Raw genomic sequence first — 17,279 nt, forward strand, 5'->3', positions numbered from 1 at the left:
GTCTGCGGTGAAGCAGGTTGGTCCCGTCTCTGAGCCGCTGTGTGTGTAGGGAAGCCGTGAGCCCACAGACACCCCCGCCATCCCACCGGTCCCTTCCCCTCTTCCTGCCTTTAGCCTGGAGGCTGCCCCCAAAAGTGTAAGAGACAGGCCACCTGCCGGCCCCTCTGCTGCAGACGTGGGGGACCTATGGATATCGCCACATCCCAGCAGCCTCTGTGCGGATTTCGACATCCAGGCCAGGGCTGGGGGCAGGGCGGCCCCGCAGCTGTGAGGTCCAGCGGGGCTGAGGGGCGGCCACTCAGGTCCCCGGGGCCCGGCTGTGAGAACAAGCTGTCCCCACCCGCCTGGCCTCCATCCCTCGCTGTTGTTTGGAGGAGACACAGGTCATCACACGCTGGTGACCCCACCCTGCCTGCCCCTTGGCTCCCCCAGCCCCTTGGCCTGGGACAGCCCCTGGCTGACCGAGTCTGACCCTGTGGTCAGTGATGCAGGCCGGGCACTCTCCCCCGGCCTCCTCGTGGAAACCAGGGGTATGGAGCCGCTGGTCTCCATGTGCCCTCCCAGCTCCGGGCCTGGGAGAGGAGGATGGGGCGTGGGGGTGGGGGCCGGGGGAGGGGGCACTCGGGCTGTTACTCCTGGTGGCATTTGAGAGGCCCTTTTAGGGAAGAAGATGCTCAGGTGGGTGTGCACACCCGTCAGTGGGATGTGCCTCACCCCTCATCCGTCCTGACCCGGCTGGGCCTAGGCTGAGAAGCAGCTGCCGGGCTGTGGAAGAACCATGCGCCCCAGAAAGGGATAAGGCCTCAGGAAGGGGAGGGGAGAGTCATTAACACTGGCCGGGGGAGCTTGTCCCAGGCCAGTCGGATCCCAGGGAGGACCCCGCCAGGGAGGCAGGGGCAACTCCAGGAGCCTGGTTGCAGGGCTTGATGATGAACACGACCCAGCAGGGAGACGGTAGCTGCGTCTGGGGCCCCAGGGTCACTGGCTCTGCGGGGCCCGCCTGCCGATGGGAGGAGGCGCAGGGCCCAGGCAGGGAGGGGCCGACTTGAAGGGCGTTGCAGAGGCCAGGCCCTGGTTCCAGTCCTGCCTGGACCTTGTCCCAGCTGTGTGATGGTGAGCAGGGCCCTTCTCCCCTCTGAATCCCCGCTCCTCATCCACAAAGCCGAGGAGGAACGCCCCCAACATGTGCAACTTGGCCCTGGCGTTCCCCAGTGGCCGGCAGGCCGGCAGGCAGGCAGGCAGGCAGGCAGGCAGGCAGGGCTCTGAGCCCCTGGCCGCCTCGGGCCTCCTGCTCTGTCCAGGAGGCTGGAGGATGCGGCCGTGGGCACTCATCGCACTGGCTTCAGCTCCCAAGACCCTGGAAGCCGCCAGGTCAGTTCCAGGATGGGTGCTCTGCCCGTGGGAACTTGGGTCCATCCCAGGAATGAGAGGGCAGAGCTCTGCCAAGCTCTCTCTGACCCGGGACGGACAGTGGGCCCTGCCTGCCTGTCCAGCGCCAGCGGCTGCCGGCCAGGGTCTACGCAGACAGTGGTCCCCCACCTCCGAGGGCTGGAAAGGGGAGCCAGGGAAGCCTGCAGGCTGTGCGCAAATGTCTCCCCAGAAGACACGTGGAGCTGAGCTGAATCGGGAGCTCCCTGTGGCGGCTGGACACATGGACCGGGCGGGAGGGGGGCACCCGCTGGGAGTGAGGAGGGGGCGTCCCGCCGGGCTTGGCAGTCAGGTGCAGGGCCAGGGGGCTGGGGCAAGGTATCCGGGGCTGGGGCCATGGCTCCAGGGGCCAGCCTGCGGCCCCTCAGAGCCATCTGAGATGCCCGCTGGGAAAGGGGGGCCCCGCGCAGACACAGCAAGCAGGCTCAGGATTGGTGGGGGCACGCCCCCCGCGCCCTTGTAGACACAGCCGCCCCGGCTGTCCTCAGAGCTGGTGCCTCCCGGGAGTCCGGACAGGCAGCCCCCTTGGGGAGAGGCTGGCTCCCAGCACTGCCCTTGAACTTGACCTTGAGCCCCTCTGCCCTCACCGGTGACTCCAGCCTTTCTCTGACATTGTGACTCCAGAGTGCCGGGCTCTGCAGCCCCAGGGCTGGATGGTTTAGGACGTCGTGTGTAGACGAAGGCACCACCCGAGGGGAGTGTTCCCTGGAGTGAGATCAGGCGGGGTCCCCGTGGGCGACCAAAGGGACCGCTGGCTGCCCCCATAGATGCCCGTGGGCTCAGGCCGGGGTGGCCTGCCTCCTGCAGCCTCCTTCCACTCCCCGGGGTGCTGGGGAAACCTGGCCCCCTGGTGCCCCAGCTCCCCTCCTCCACCAGGGCAGTGCCAGGCTGAGACAGAGTGCTCCTCCCTCCATGGCGCCCCGGGGTCTCTGAAGAGCCCCCCACTTTGCAGCCTGAGCATCACAGATGTGGGGAGGGCCCTCCAACTTTTCTGCACCCCTGTTTCCCTAACTCGAGCTCCAGCCAGGCCATCCCTGGCTGGGTGGAGGTGGGGTCCAGGGGCGCGGGCGGGGAAAGCTGAGCTGGAGGAAAGGTGGCCAGCGGCCCAGGTAGGGACAGGGCTGTGCCTGCCTCGGGGAGACACCCGCTGCCTGCCGAGGACAGCTTCCTGCCCAGCCTGCTCCACAGGGAGGGCATCATTCCAGAGATAACACCGTGGAACCCAGGTCAAAATCTCTAATGGGGGGAAGCTGGCAGTGCGGCCAGGGGCACCCGGGCAGCCGTCCAGCAGGGTGATCCCCCAGCGGGCCTGGAGCCAGTGCCTCTTCCTGATGTGGGTCCTGGGCTCGGGGGTCTCAGGCGAGGACAGACTCTTCCTGGGGTCGGAACGCAGGGACCCTCGCGGTGGGCATGTGCATGCGGTCATTGTGCTCTGCTTCCCACCAATACTAAACCTGGCAACCCTCGTTAAGGGTCCTGAGAGGAAAGTGAGGCCCGCTGGGTGAGCGTCAGCGTCACACCAGGTAAGGACGCAGAGAGCCAGGGAGAACGCTGCTGGCTCGGCGTGCCCAGGGACGCGGTGACACGGGGCTCAGAGAGTCCCCAGGCACCAGGGCCTGGGGTCCAGGCTGGGGGATTGGAGACATAGCAGGAGACACGTGGGGACAGGGGGGCCCCCATCGTGCCAGATCTGTCCTGGGGGTTAGAACGCCTCTTTGTCCAGGAAGGGGGGTTCAGAGTGTTAGTCCCTCAGTCGTGTCCGACTCTTTGCGACCCCATGGACTGTATCCCGCCAGGCTCCTCTGTCCATGGGATTCTCCAGGCAAGAATGATGGAGTGGGTTGCCATGTCCTCCTCCAGGGCATCTTCCCAACCCAGGGATGGAACCCTGGTCTCTCACACTGCCAGTGGATTCTTTCCCGTCTGAGCCACCAGCGGGGCTCAGAGAGGTCAGGAGCAAACCCAGACGTGTGCGGCTGGTGTGTGGTCGTGAGGAGCAGCCCCCCGTGGGTGTGACACCAAAGCCCACGTTCGTGACCTCGTCAGCGTTTTCCGCAGCTTAGCCCGAGGGCTGGCCGGCACAGGGCCTGGCAGGGGGCGACAGACGCTGGGCAGGCAGCCTGCTTCCTCCCTGGCCATGGGGAAGGCCGAGACGGGGGCCAGGGGCGAAGGCAGCCGAACAAAGGCCTTTTATGTGCGGGAGGGTTTCTGGCCGGCCCGTCTGCGCGCAGGATTGGGGTCATCAGTTTGGCAGAGCAGGCACCGGTTGGTCCAGGCTGCCTGCTGGGCACAGCATCCCGGCTGGGGCGGGGGCTTGTCTGCCGGGTCACGTCTCCTCAGCGGTGTGCTGAGGCCATCGGGGCTGGGGAGGTCAGAGAGAGACAGAGAGAGCCTGACAAGCATCTTTCTGGGGTGCGGGCAGAGCCAGAAAAGTCTTCCTCTCCGAGGCTCCCCTCGATCACGCCCTGCCGTGCCACGACTCAGAGCGGGGGCCTGGCGGTTGCCCCAGGTGGGACAGAAGGTGAAGACCCTGCTGATCAGTGGCCCAGCAGGGGCACCCAGCAAACCCAGAGAAAGCCCACAGCCACAGGGCCTGAGCGCTGGTCCCGGGGCGAGGCCTGGCGAGCAGGACTCTTTTTCCAGAGCTGCTGACTGGCCAGAGCCATGCAGAACGCGGCGGGCTGGTAGGAACAGCACCCCCACCCCCGCCCCGGCACAGCCAACATGGGGGCCTTGCCTGTGCGTGAGTTGAATCAGTCATAAAGGCAGTCTGCTTTTTATGATCACCGTGCTCCAGAAATCCTGCAAAGGGTTCTGGATAAAGCGCTTGCCTATGTTAAACCATCGCTGTGGGTACGGTCGCTGGTGTGCGTGTTTTCACGACGCACCTTTTCATAAGCATCACGTCATCCGTGGAATTGAACTGAACTCCCTGCGATCCGGCTGCCCTGGCATCTGAGGACTCAGCTCCAAGCACATGTTTGGAGGGTTAAGTTTGTTTGGAGGGTTAAGTCGGTGACGGCTCAGCGCCCTCAGGACACGTAAGGTGTGTTTGGGGTCTCTGCTGTCCGCCGTGTACCTACTCCTGCGTTTGGTCGGTGGATTGGGAATAATCAGTTCCTGCGCCGTGATTATAGCGCTGGGAGCGATAGAAGCTGACTCACCTCCATTCTGCGTGACCTCATGCAGCTTTTATCCGGATCTAAGGTCTCAAACTGTGGGATGAAAAATGCAGATTCTTGGGTACTCTTTTGCCCCCTTCTGATGCCTATGTCAGAAGCTTTCTCTATCTCCTTTATACTTTAATAAAACTTTATTACACACAAAAAAAAAAAGAAAAGAAAAATGCAGATTCTTAGAGAAATGCTTGCACTTGGCGGGTGCACATTTTTGTTCAGACATTAAATATTTCCATTTCATGATTAAGAGTGAGGTGTTCAGCAGATATCGGCACACCCACGTCTACAGCGGTATTCTTCACAGCGTGTTGTTTTCAGTCGCTCAGTCGTGTCCAGCTCTTTGTGACCCCAGGGACTGCAGCACGCCAGGCCTCCCTGTCCATCACCAACTCCCGGAGTTTACTCAAACTCAGGTGCATTGAGTCGGTGATGCCATCCAGCCTTCTCATCCTCTGTCGTCCCCTTCTCCTCCTGCCCCCAATCCTTCCCAGCATCAGGATCTTTTCCAATGAGTCAACTCTTCGCATGAGGTGGCCAAAGTACTGGAGTTCCAGCTTCAGCATCAGTCCTTCCAATGAACACCCAGGACTGATCTCCTTTAGGATGGACTGGTTGGATCTCCTTGCAGTCTGAGGGACTCTCAAGAGCCTTCTCCAACACCACAGTTCAAAAGCATCAATTCTTCGGCACTCAGCTTTCTTCACAGTCCAACTCTCACATCCATACATGACCACTGGAATAACCGTAGCCTTGACTAGACGGACCTTTGTTACGTGTATTTTACTACAATTATGTGTTATGTGTAAAATGACTACAAGTTAAAGGCAGTGGCCATGAAGTTCCCCACGGGCGCCGGGGCCAGTGCTGCCTGCTCCCAAAGCCCCGGGGCGCCCAGCGCTGCAGCGGGACTCGGGCTCTGCACTCACGGCCCAGCTGCCGGGGACCCAGGGCTGCTCTGGGAGGTCTGTACGGTGATGGACCCGGCCGGGAGGTGCCCAGTGAGCTGCTGTCTGGGAGGGCGATCGGGGTTGGGGGTGACCCTAGACACTGGCGTGGGCTTGTCCAACAGCTCTGCCTTCAACCTGCCGCAGTGGAATCGATACATTCCTGCACTTTGGTCACTCTCCACGTCAGTCTGCGCGAGGACATTGCCTTCGTTAAGCCCTGTTCTCGGCGCCCCCTGAGACGACGGCATGGCCTCCCGTGTCTCTGTCGCCTCGGTAACGGGTCCTCCTGCCCTCCAGGCTTGTGGTCCTGCTTGGGACACTCTCACACGCGATGCTTCTCTCTGCGGAGGCGGCTGGGTTTGCTTTGCTCGCCTTCGTTCGGGACCTTCGCGTCCGTGTCTCTGGATGAGGCTGGCCTGTGCTTGTCCTTCCTCCTAGCTGGGGGTCTTCCATTTCTCAGCCCCCTCCCTTGCCCCGGCCCCGGCCACGCTCTCACAGCTCGTCGGGGCTCCAGGACTGAGGTGCAGGCCATGGCTGGGGGTGCTGCTCCCGGGGTCTGGGGGGCCTGAGCCCCTCTGTGTAGCCTGGGGGTCCTGGGGTGGTGGTCCTGTTGTCTGAGGATGGTGCCCACCAGCAAAGTCACCAAGCGGGCAGAGGCTTCCTCAGTTTGCCGGGCATGTGGGGGTTTAATGGGGGGCTCCTGCAGCTGAGCTGCAGCCTGGCGCCCCACGAATCCCCGGTCTCTTCCTTCACGAGGCCCAGCTTCCTAATTCACCGCCACTGGCTCAACGAGCAGCCTGCACTCCTGGGCGGACAAGGCAGAAAGTTCTTTTCCTTCCATCCTGGCTCTGCTGGCCGGCTGTTCCCTGATCCCCACCTCCGGCAGAACCCAGAGGGGTCAGCCGAGGAAGGCAGGTTCAGGACAGCGAATCTCCTCCGTCGTGTGCCCTCCCAGGTGGGACATGGCCTGTGGCCTGTGGCCTGTGGCCTGGGACAGGGTGGGGCGGGTGCGGCGGCCTCCCCCTGTCCCCACCTCCTCTGCGTCCAGCCCGCGGAGGCTGGAGGTTGCAGGGAGCAGGCCAGTGCCTGCCTCTGCTGGCCGCTTACTGCCGTCTCCGCAGCCCCCTGGGCTGCCCTGAGTGGCCGTCAGGGTCCCTGGCATGGCCTCCGTCCCCACCATCACATTCGTGGGCACGTGAGAACCTTCCAGAAGCACTGTTGGGGAGAGGCCCCATCTGCGGAGAGCGCTGACCCGAGGGCAGCTTCCCCATCCTCTCCGATGCTGCCCCAGCAGGGTGCCCCGGGCCAGGCGTCCCTCCAGCGTGGGGAGCTGACCTGACGGCCCGGGCCTGGCCCCCTCTAGCGCTGACCATCGCGGGCACCAGGACTGCTCTCTGCCCGCCTCTCCCCTGCACACCTGGGCCCGGGACCCGGGGCTGCCGGGATCCAAACGAGAGTGACAGGCCTGCGTCCTGGCAGGCCCACACGGTCTGGAGATCTGGCTCTGGGGGCAGGTTTGGGGGTTGCCTTGACTTCTGGGGGAGGGAAGTGCGGCTCATGTCCTAACAGCAGAGCCCTCCCTGGTTGTTGAGCCCCCAGCCCCGCCATCCTCCCGCTCCACTACGGATTCAGATGCGTGGTGGGTGCTCCTGTGCGGATGGCGGGGCTGCGGCTTTCCGGCTCTCTTTAGAATGGGGGTTTGGGACTTCCCTGGGGGCCCAGTGGCTAGGATTCTGCGCTCACTCAGCCGAGGGCTTGAGTTCAATTCCCGGTCGGGGAACGAAGACCCCACATGCTGAGTAGTGCGGCCAGTATAAAAAAAGAAAGAAAAATATGCAAGAAATTCATAATCTGAATTTATCATAGAACGTGGGCTTCGGCGGGCTTCTTTGTCCTTCACTCTGGGTCCTGGTTACTAGTTTCTGCAAAAGCCGCTGTCAAAAAGCAAAAGCGGCTCAGATAAGGCAGTGACTCAGCCCTGGCACATGCGGTCTCCTGATTAGATCTGAGGGGCCGCCTGCCTCCAGATTCCCAGATAGGGTAATCCCTCCAGCCGCCCTTTGGTTCCACATCTAAGGACATAAAAGATGACTTGGAGCAAGGATTCAGGCAGGAGGGGTGACCCAGAAAGCTCAGAGGGGGAGGGGAGGGGGAAAGTCACCAGCAGGGGCGCGAGTCACCCCGGGGTAACTGGGGCACAGCCAGCCGGGGCCCCCGACGTGACTGCGCAGGGCACTCCTGAGAACTGCTCCGGTGGGCACCGAGGAAGCTGGGTGTGTGCCCAGCCATCCTGCCCCTTGCTGGCTGAGGTTAACGCCGCAGCACTGGGGCGGCCCTGCACACACACACGGGCCAGGTGCAGCCCTGAAGCCAGAAGCCACACGTGTGTGCAAGGCTGACCAGGAGGGCTGCCGTGACCTCCTGCATGGGCTGAGGGCAGAAGGCAGGGTGTTGTCTGCCATTGGGCCACTCCGCTACCCTCTGGAGACCTCATCAAAACTCACATAAACAGAGCTGGGGGGACATCCCAGCTCCCACGTGATCCTGTCTTGGGGTAACTTCTTACGCCCCCCACATCAGGCTGAGCTTGCTGGATTTTCATGAATCACCGGCCCCCAGGTTAAGATTCAGAACCCAGGGACTTCCCCGGCGGTCCATTGGCTGTGACTCTGTGCCTCCAACACAGGGGACACAGGTTCAATTCCTGGTCAGGGAACTAAGATCCCACATGCCATGCGTGTGACCAAAAAAAAAAAAAAAAAAATCCAGAACCCAAGAACCCTTCAGAAATCGCCTCCGTGCCACCTCCCAGTCCTAACTACCCTGAGGGTCCCGCTCCCAACTTCTAGCCGCAGAGATTACTTTTGCCTGTTCCCGAACCTCATAAAAGGGGCCTCCTCTGCATGGTGTTTGCGCCTGACTTCTGGGGCCGCGTTCCTGAGCGATGTCCATGTTGTCCCATGTGTCTGGGAACTGTTTGTTTTCACCATGATACCGTCTGCAGCTGTGCGGAGGCGCCCTGACCCCCGTATCCATCCCTCTGCGGTGGGCATGCAAGTGACTTCCAGTTTGGGGAAACAAGGGCGGCGCTGGTGGGGACCGTCTTGTCCGGCCGCTGGCGGACACACGCCCACCTCCTCCACAGGGGAGTTTCGGGTCATCCAAGTTCAAGTGCTCAGCTGTAGCCAATTCTTCCAAATGGTTTCTGAGATGACCGTACCGCGTCAAGCTCCCACCCGCGGCGGACAAGGATTCCAGCTGCGGCTCCTCCCGCCCACACTGCAGACTTACGTCTTTGTCCTTCTACCAACCTAGTGGGCGTGGGGCTCATCCACAGGCACCACGTCCTCCTGACCCCTGCCTGCCTCCTCCACGCTTCAGAGACGAGACGGAGCAGAGGCCCAGAGAGGGAGGCCCCGGCCCCACGTCACACAGCGTGCGGGCAGCCGGCCGGGGCTTGAGCCAGGCTCTCGTGGGACGCCTTCTGCCAGCCGGCAGGAGGCGGGTGGAGGGGACGTGGGTGGAGGGGACAGATCCACATGGGTGGATGCTCGGCAGATTTCCGGACGTGAGGTGGTTATCGGCACCGAGGCCCACTCCTCCCCCAGAATCCGTGCAGCCAGCCGGGTGATGACAGCTGCCCCTGCCCGTCCTCTGGTCAGCCGACAGGAGGGCACTGTGCCCCATCTTCCCAGGGCAGGACCAGGGGAGGTTGGGTGGACGACACCCCCGCCCTGGCTGCTGAGACCCCAGCAGGGAGCCTCCGGGCAGTGCAATGGTTTGCAGTCCAGCCTCTGCCCCTCCCAGCAGCATCCCAGGACCTCTGACCACGACCTCCAAGCCTCTCTAGTTCCCTGTCCGCTCAGCAGGCCATGGGCACGAGCCCTGCATGTGTCAAGGTGGACAGCGCGCCTCCTCCAGCGCCCTCGGGCCCACGGGAGCCTCGGACAGCGGGGCCTGGAGGCCGAGGGGGGCTGGGGTGCTGCCCGCCAGCAGCCCCTCCGGCCGCGTGTTGGCACGTGGCTTTGTTCAGCTGCAGCCAAGCTGCTGAAAGAGCCCAGAACACGGCCTCTGTGTTTGATCCCAGGTCTGCCTGCCCCCCGAGACTGAAGTTGTGGGCCCGACCTCGGGCTGGCCACCCACGGCATGACCTGTGATGAGAGGAGAGCCGGGACACCCCTCTGTGAGACGGGGAGACACAGAAGACAGGAGGGCGCCTGCAGAGCTCCACCCGGGAGAAGCGGAACCCAGCCCAGTGCCCTCCCCTCGTCCAGCCTGGCGGCCCCTGGGTCTCTCCCGGGGTCGCCATCAGTGCCGCCGCCTCCTTAGACGTCCCCAAGCTGCCCCTGTCCATCTGAGTCTTCCACGGAGTTTTGCTGATCTGCTTCTGTGCAGCTATGTTCCCGCTTAGGAGGCATACACTTGTGAGCAAAGCGGTCATGCTCTTGACCCTCGGGGAGGCTCATGAGCCTGTTGACAGTTATGGCACAAGAACAGTGCCTGGAGACAGGCCCAGCGGCCCCACCGTCTGGGTAGGGGTGGGCGGAAGCCAGGAGGGCTCCCTGGAGGAAGTGATGTCTCAGCTGAGACGCGAAGGCCGAGAAAGAAGCAAGCAGGTGAGGTGGGGCCGGTGGGGAGCGGGAGGGTGTTTCTGGCCAGTGTCACAGCACAAGCAGGAGCTGGGAGGTTGCAGAGAGCAGGGTGTGGACAAGCAAGTGGACACAGCCCCACAGGCGCAGAGAGGAGGGGGAACTGGGAGAGGAGAGTGAGAAATGCTCGGCTCCTACTGAGGGTAGACGCTGATCAGAGCCCAACCGCTCGAGAGCCTTGCCGGCCTGGCCTCGGGCGTGGGCTTTGCTCCAGGGCCCCCAGGGAGCCATGGAAGGGCTTAAAGGCGGGGAGTCACATGGCCAGACTGCGCTTTACAAATCAGTGATTGCGGAGAAGAAAACAATATTTTGGGGTGGGGGGGGCGAAAGGCCTGAGCGGAAACTTCACTGAAGAGGAGATGCAGACGCCTGGCAAACACGTCAGAATCCTCATCCTCATTAGTGACCAGGGACATGTAAATTAGAACCACGCTGAGACACCATTTCACACCTGCTACACGGGCCAGCGTTAGCAAGGGTAGGCCAGGGGATGCGGCGCCCCCGCCGCGGCAGCAGCTGGCGGGAGCCTCTGTGGGTGCAAACACTTGGAAACAGCAGTTTGGCTTGAGCTGGTGGACTTGCAAACGTGCACACCCGTGACCCGGGCTGGACGCTGGCCCTGGAGGACTAGTACAGATGTCACTGGAGCTGCCAGAGCCCCGTCACGCGTAGCAGGGAAACCAGACCACAGCCTGGGACCTCCAGACAGCAGATTCAGCCTGTGTGCTCAGCCAGGGGTGGTGGAATATTACACAGCGCTGAAAGGAAGCGCAGACCTCCTGTGGACTAACATGCGTGTGCTAACTGATGCAAATAGGGACGTTCACAGGGTGTCTGTTTAGGTCCAGTTCAAAAACAACCCAAACGGCATAACCATTTAGGGATGTACCCAGAGCTGGCCACTGCGTTTAAGGAAACCCAGGGAGATGCTGCAACCGGGGAGGGGCCTGGGAGAGGCTTTCTGGATCTGGTAGACCCCGTCGTCCACAATCCCCCCCTTCTGGTATTTTCACAAAGTGGGAATCAGCCACTGGGCTCGTGTCACATTCCCTCCTGCTGGCTTCACATTTTTGCAATGGGTGTAACCTGCTTGTTTTATTATTAGTCACCAGCCGCAGGCGACGGCATTCCTATCAGGCCCACGTTTGTTTCCACGGGGCTGCCGGGGATCCTGGTACCCAGTCCAGCCGCAGTCAGCGACCACGTGAGAGGCAGGAATCTCTGCGCTCTCATCGGCTGGTGGCTCAGGGCTTCGTTGGCTGAGAGCCAATTGCTGATGAGCTTGATGAAGTCCCCAAAGTGTCTGCTGGGGATTTTACAGAGAACACGCTTCAGAAATGTGTGCTATTATCTGACAGCGTCTGAATCGAATGCAGAAGAAATCAAGTTCAAACCCAAAAATGCAAATGCAGTCACCCTGTCAGGGTCATTCACGGATTCCTCTCCAGGATCTGGCAACGGCCCCCAGTTTCCATTGAGAGGCTCACTCCCACACCCAGGCTTTTGGGAGAGCATGATCGGGGCTGAGCCAATCACCACAGCCTGTTCCTCTGGCTGCAGTGATTGGTCCAGGGCTGAGCATCCGACTTAAGCCCCTCCATCGGGAGGGAACCTTAAGGCCAGTGGACTATTGCTTCATTTCGTCTAGACGTGAAAGGTTGTGGGCTGGAAATTCTGGGAATCTTGGTCAGCAGGAGAGATGCTTTGGGTGGAAAGTGGAGGAGAGGAGGGAAGAGCTGAGAGACGAGGGGGAGAAACTTGTTCCTGGAGACATTTGGGCACCTGGATCCAGCGATGCCTGAAGTCCTCCTCTCTATATTGTTCCATTATGGAATTCGCTACCTCCCTTTTTTCCCCTCTTTTTGGCTTCAGGCCCCTGTGAGTCAAGTGTTCTGTGACTTGCAGCAGAAAGTGCGGACCAGCACCCCTCCCAGCTCATCAGTGACACCTCTGGGACCAGAAACCCGGGAGTCGCCCCACCCCTCCCTCTCCCCAGCTCCCAGCGTCACACTAGCCGGGGTCGTCTCTCTCCTCCGTCTCTCTCCAGTCCTCCCACGTCCTCACGCCACACCCCTCATCCGAACTGCATCATCTCCCACCTGAGCTCTGGCACCCAGCTTCTCAGAGTTTGCGTGCTCGGCTGCTTCACTCCTGTCTGACTCTGTGAGACCCCCTGGGCTGCAGCCCACCAGGCTCCTCTGTCCACGGGATTCTCCAGGCAAGAACACTGGAGTGGGCTGCCATGCCCTCCTCCAGGGGATCTTCCCAACCCAGGGATCGAACCCACGTCTCCTGCATCCCCTGAATTGCAAGAGGATTCTTTTAACTGCTGAGACATCAGGGAAGCCCCAACCTTCTCAGGATCTCCCATGAAAATCCTCTGGCAGTTCCTCATAGCTCTCTGAATAAACACCACATTCTTCTGACAGCCCCCTGGGCCTGTCACCACCCTCTCCTCTCACCACCCTTGCTTCAGAGGACTCCTCGGCTTTGTATGGTCAGCCAGGCAGCTGAGGGACACTGCGGTCACTGTGTTGGTGCTTCAATATGGTCACCCTAAATAACTGCCTCCAGCGTGGGTCACATCACCTGAGGTCTAAAGGTTGGAATGTGGAAGGTGAAAATTCTCTTTGGACCGTGTAGACAGCCTCTGGCCCAGCCCTGGGAGAGGGCCAGGCTGAGTTGGTCACAGGGTACTGGAGAAGGTGGGGTCGGTCAGCTTGGAGAACAGGCTCCTTGGAGCTCTGACTGAGGAGTAGCAGAGAGGTCTGCAGGGACCGGAGGGCAGGGCTGGAACCCAAGAAGGAGTTGCCTTCCCGCTCTCCACACCTAACAGCCCAGTTTCTGGCTCCTTCTTTCGGATTCAGCTGGGACAGGAGGATCTGGGCTCCTCTACTCAGGGAAGGACGTTCTGGGCCCTTTCCCCCGGCATCGCTATAACCACCTGGGGTCCAGGGGTCTCAGAGCTGGAAGAGGAAACCCAGAGCCTGCTGGGTTGTGTCTCTGGACTGGGAGACCTAGACTCAAGGGCTTGGGACTCCGGGGTGCGGATGGGGTGGGCACAGAGCTCACATGAGCTTCCTGATGGGAAAGAGAGAGGCGGGTTTGCATCCAAGCTCAGGTCTGAGTCTCAGCCGTGTGGTGGAGAAGGCCGCAAGAGAGGTGGTTGTATCAGAGGTTCATAAGCTACATGAGCTGTGGACTGTGTTTTTTGTTGTTTGGTCACTAGGTCGTGTCCGACTCTGCAACACCACAGACTGTAGTCCACCAGGCTCCTCTGTTCATGAGATTTCCCAGGCAGGAATACTGGAGTGGGCTGCCGTTTCCTTCTCCAGGGAATCGTCCCGGCCCAGGGGTCGAATCCACGTCTTCTGCTTTGTAGGTGGATTCTTTATCGCTGAGCCAGCAGGGAAGCCCGTGACTATCTTAATTACTATCTTTACCATTGTTCCCAAAAGCTTCAGCCAGGACGAGGGAGCCCTCAGCCACTTTCTGCTGGGGGAATCCTGGGTCTTGCTGGAGTTATCCTGTGTGAGGCGTTGCCAGGGCCACTGAGAGCATCACCTCCCTAAACTCCTCGGTACCCACGGACGGGTCGGGTGGGTGGAGCCCTGCTGGGTAACTGTAAGTTATTTGGAGCCTCAGAGGCCAAACTTAATGATTTAAATAGAGATGTGTTTTCCCTCCCACGATCCCAGAAGGGGAGGCTTCAAGTAATTACTGGAAATTCCTGTCCCTCAACAAGTCATTGTGCTGAGGGCCCAGCCACCAGGGATGTGGGCTAGGGCGGCCAGAGACCCAGGGGTTAGATACGAGAGTAACAGTGGATGAAGCCTGGATGAATGAAAAAAGAGCGGGAAGAAAGCACAGATTGCTTGCTAGTCCCTCTTAGAATGGAGAAATCCTTCCGAAGCACAAAGGAAAATACTGGAAAGTTGTTCTACATCAAACTTTACAAGTTAAAAAAAACTTGACAAGTTCTATGTGTTAAAAAAGAAACAAGCTTAAAACAAAGGTGTCTGCAGCAGGTACTCGGCAGACAAACGGCCAGCACTCCCACTATACAGAAAACTCTCAAAAATTATTAAGATGAACACCTCAATGGTGAAAGCGAATGAAGAACAGGTTCATGGAGTTCTCAGAAGATGCACAATCATTTACAAAGGCGATCAACTTCAGACAGTGGGAGAACGCCTACGCCTGGCAGAGGGCCTAGGACCTCAGAAGACGGGTGGTCCCCAGACGTGGTGACTGGGTGAGAAGCAAGCGTCCTCACGCGACTGGGGGGAGGAAATCTGTGTGACTTTCCAGGGATCCTTTGGCAGGATATATCGCAAGCATGTACATGTCTGCACACCCTTGCAACTTCTGGATGGTGGACGAGTGCCCCAAAATATAGGTTTGAAGATATTCTTCAAATCATTTTTCATGATAAAAAAGTTGGAAATGATGAATGGAGGATCAGATCAACCACGGTAACAGTAGACAGCGGAATACTGGGAAGCTCTTGACTGTAGTTCAATAACCTCAGATATGCAGATGACACCACCCTTAGGGCAGAAAGTGAAGAGGAACTAAAAACCCTCTTGATGAAAGTGAAAGAGGAGAGTGAAAAAGTTGGCTTAAAGCTTAACATTCAGAAAACTAAGATCATGGCATCTGGTCCCATCACTTCATGGGAAATAGATGGAGAGACAGTGGAAACACTGTCAGACTTTATTTTTTTGGGCTCCAAAATGACTGCAGATGGTGACTGCAGCCATGAAAATAAAAGACGCTTACTCCTTGGAAGGAAAGTTATGACCAACCAATACAGGATATTAAAAAGCAGAGACATTACTTTGCCAACAAAGGTCCGTCTGGTCAAGGCTATGGTTTTTCCAGTGGTCATGTATGGATGTGAGAGTTGGACTGTGAAGAAAGCTGAGCGCTGAAGAATTGATGCTTTTGAACTGTGGTGTTGGAGAAGACTCTTGAGAGTCCCTTGGACTGCAAGGAGATCCAACCAGTCCATCCTAAAGGAGATCAGTCCTGGGTGTTCATTGGAAGGACTGATGCTGAAGCTGGAACTCCAGTACTTTGGCCACCTCATGCGAAGAGTTGACTCATTGGAAAAGATCCTGATGCTGGGAGGGATTGGGGGCAGGAAGAGAAGGGGATGATAGAGGATGAGATGGCTGGATGGCATCACTGACTCGATGGGCATGAGTTTGAGTAAACTCCGGGAGTTGGTGATGGACAGGGAAGCCTGGCATGCTGCAGTCCATGGGGTCGCAGAGTCGGACACGACTGAGCGACTGAACTGGACTGAACTTGACTGTAGTTATGTAGATACATGTTTTGATGTAGGAAATGGCCACAGAAGAAAGTGTGTGTTAGAATTTGAGTGTGGGCGTACATATGGACTGGCTTCCCAGGTGGCCCTAGTGATAAAGAACCCGCCTGCCAATGCAGGAGACACAGGAAACCTGAGTTCGATCTCTGGGTCGGGAAGATCCCCTGGAGGAGGAAATGGCAACCCACTCCAGGATTCTTGCCTAGAGAATCCCCGGGACAGAGGAGCCCGTGGGGTCTAAAGTCCACAGGGTCACAGAGTCGGACATCACTGAAGCGACTTAGCATGCATGTATGTGTACATACGTACACTCATTCACGCAACTACTAGTATATATAAAACAAAAGGGGTTGGAAGAGTTTCTCTTGTGAAGGTAGATTTGCTAGTGTTGAGTGTTTTACTATGCATTTCCTAACTTAGTAAAATCAGAACCAGCCTCTCCCATTTCACAGATGGGAAAACAGGCTCAGAGCAGACAGGAGACTTGCTGGGAGCAGCCTCCCGTCTCTGGGCTGCCCCAGTAGGGAAGGGGTGCTGAGACCTAGCTTTCCAGCCCTCCAAGGAGGTCCTAGCGCCCCGAGCAGAGCACCCCTGGCCCCTTCCCTCCCCTTCCCCCTCCCAGGAAAGCTGGCCTGATGGGGAGACTGGGCCAAGTCTTGTCTAGGGTGACCAGAACTTTTCAGAAGTGCCAGAAATTTCATCACAGCAGGCAGAGGGATGGGCGGGGGTGAGTCATGAATGAGCTAGGCCACAGGAGGTAGGGTCTGGCCATTCCCAGATGGGAGGCGTCAGGCCGGGCCGCTTTCCTGGAATCAGCAGACGGCTTGGGAAAGGGGAGAGAAATCCTAGAGTGGGAGAGGGATTGTGAAGTCTTCCTCCAGCTCCTCTCTCCACACAGCCTGCTCCACACAATCCAGCGCCTCCAACCACTCTGCCAAGGGGTCCCCCGGCCCCTGCTCATGCCCCGTGGGTGGGGAACCTACTGCCTGACCACTGGGTGCTCCCCTCCTGCCTCTGAGAGGGCAGGGAGAGCGTGCGGACGCTGGCTTAGACCGCGCTGGGCTGGGGCCTCAGCTGTGCCATCAGGCCTCGGTTTCTTTGTCTGTGAAACGGGGGTGATGACACCTAGTCCTTCAAAGACGACTTTGAGGATCAAATGAATTAATCAGTGTAGGGTTCCTGTTAAAGGCCTGCCGCTGCTGTTCAGTTACTAGGTTGTGTCCGACTCCTTGTGACCACATGGACCGCAGCATGCCAGGCCTCCCTATCCTTCACCAACTCCCGGAGTTTGCTCAGACTCATGTCCATCGAGTCGGTGATGCCATCCAACCATCTCATCCTCTGTCGTCCCCTTCTCCTCCTGCCCTCCATCTTTCCCAGTTATCAGGGTCTTTTCAGATGAGTCAGCTCTTCACATCAGGTGACCAAACTATTGGGAGTTTCAGCTTCAACATCAGTCCTTCCGGTGAATATTCAGGGTTGATTTCCTTTAGGATGGACTGGTTGGATCTCCTTGCTGTCCAAGGGACTCTCAAGAGTCTTCTCCAGCACCACAGTTCGAACTATTAAAGTATATGATTAACAGATTAATAAACAGAGTTTATTTTTCATTCCAATCAGTATCACCTTCATTTAAGGCAGAGCATCCTTGGAGATCATGAAAAACAGATTCCTGATGGCTAACTAATCCGGTGTCCTAAGTGGGCCTGGCCACTGCTGGGAGGTAATGCTGCCACAGTGA

Source organism: Cervus canadensis, chromosome 22 (assembly GCF_019320065.1).
Source record: "Cervus canadensis isolate Bull #8, Minnesota chromosome 22, ASM1932006v1, whole genome shotgun sequence".
In the NCBI taxonomy this organism is placed as follows: domain Eukaryota; kingdom Metazoa; phylum Chordata; class Mammalia; order Artiodactyla; family Cervidae; genus Cervus; species Cervus canadensis.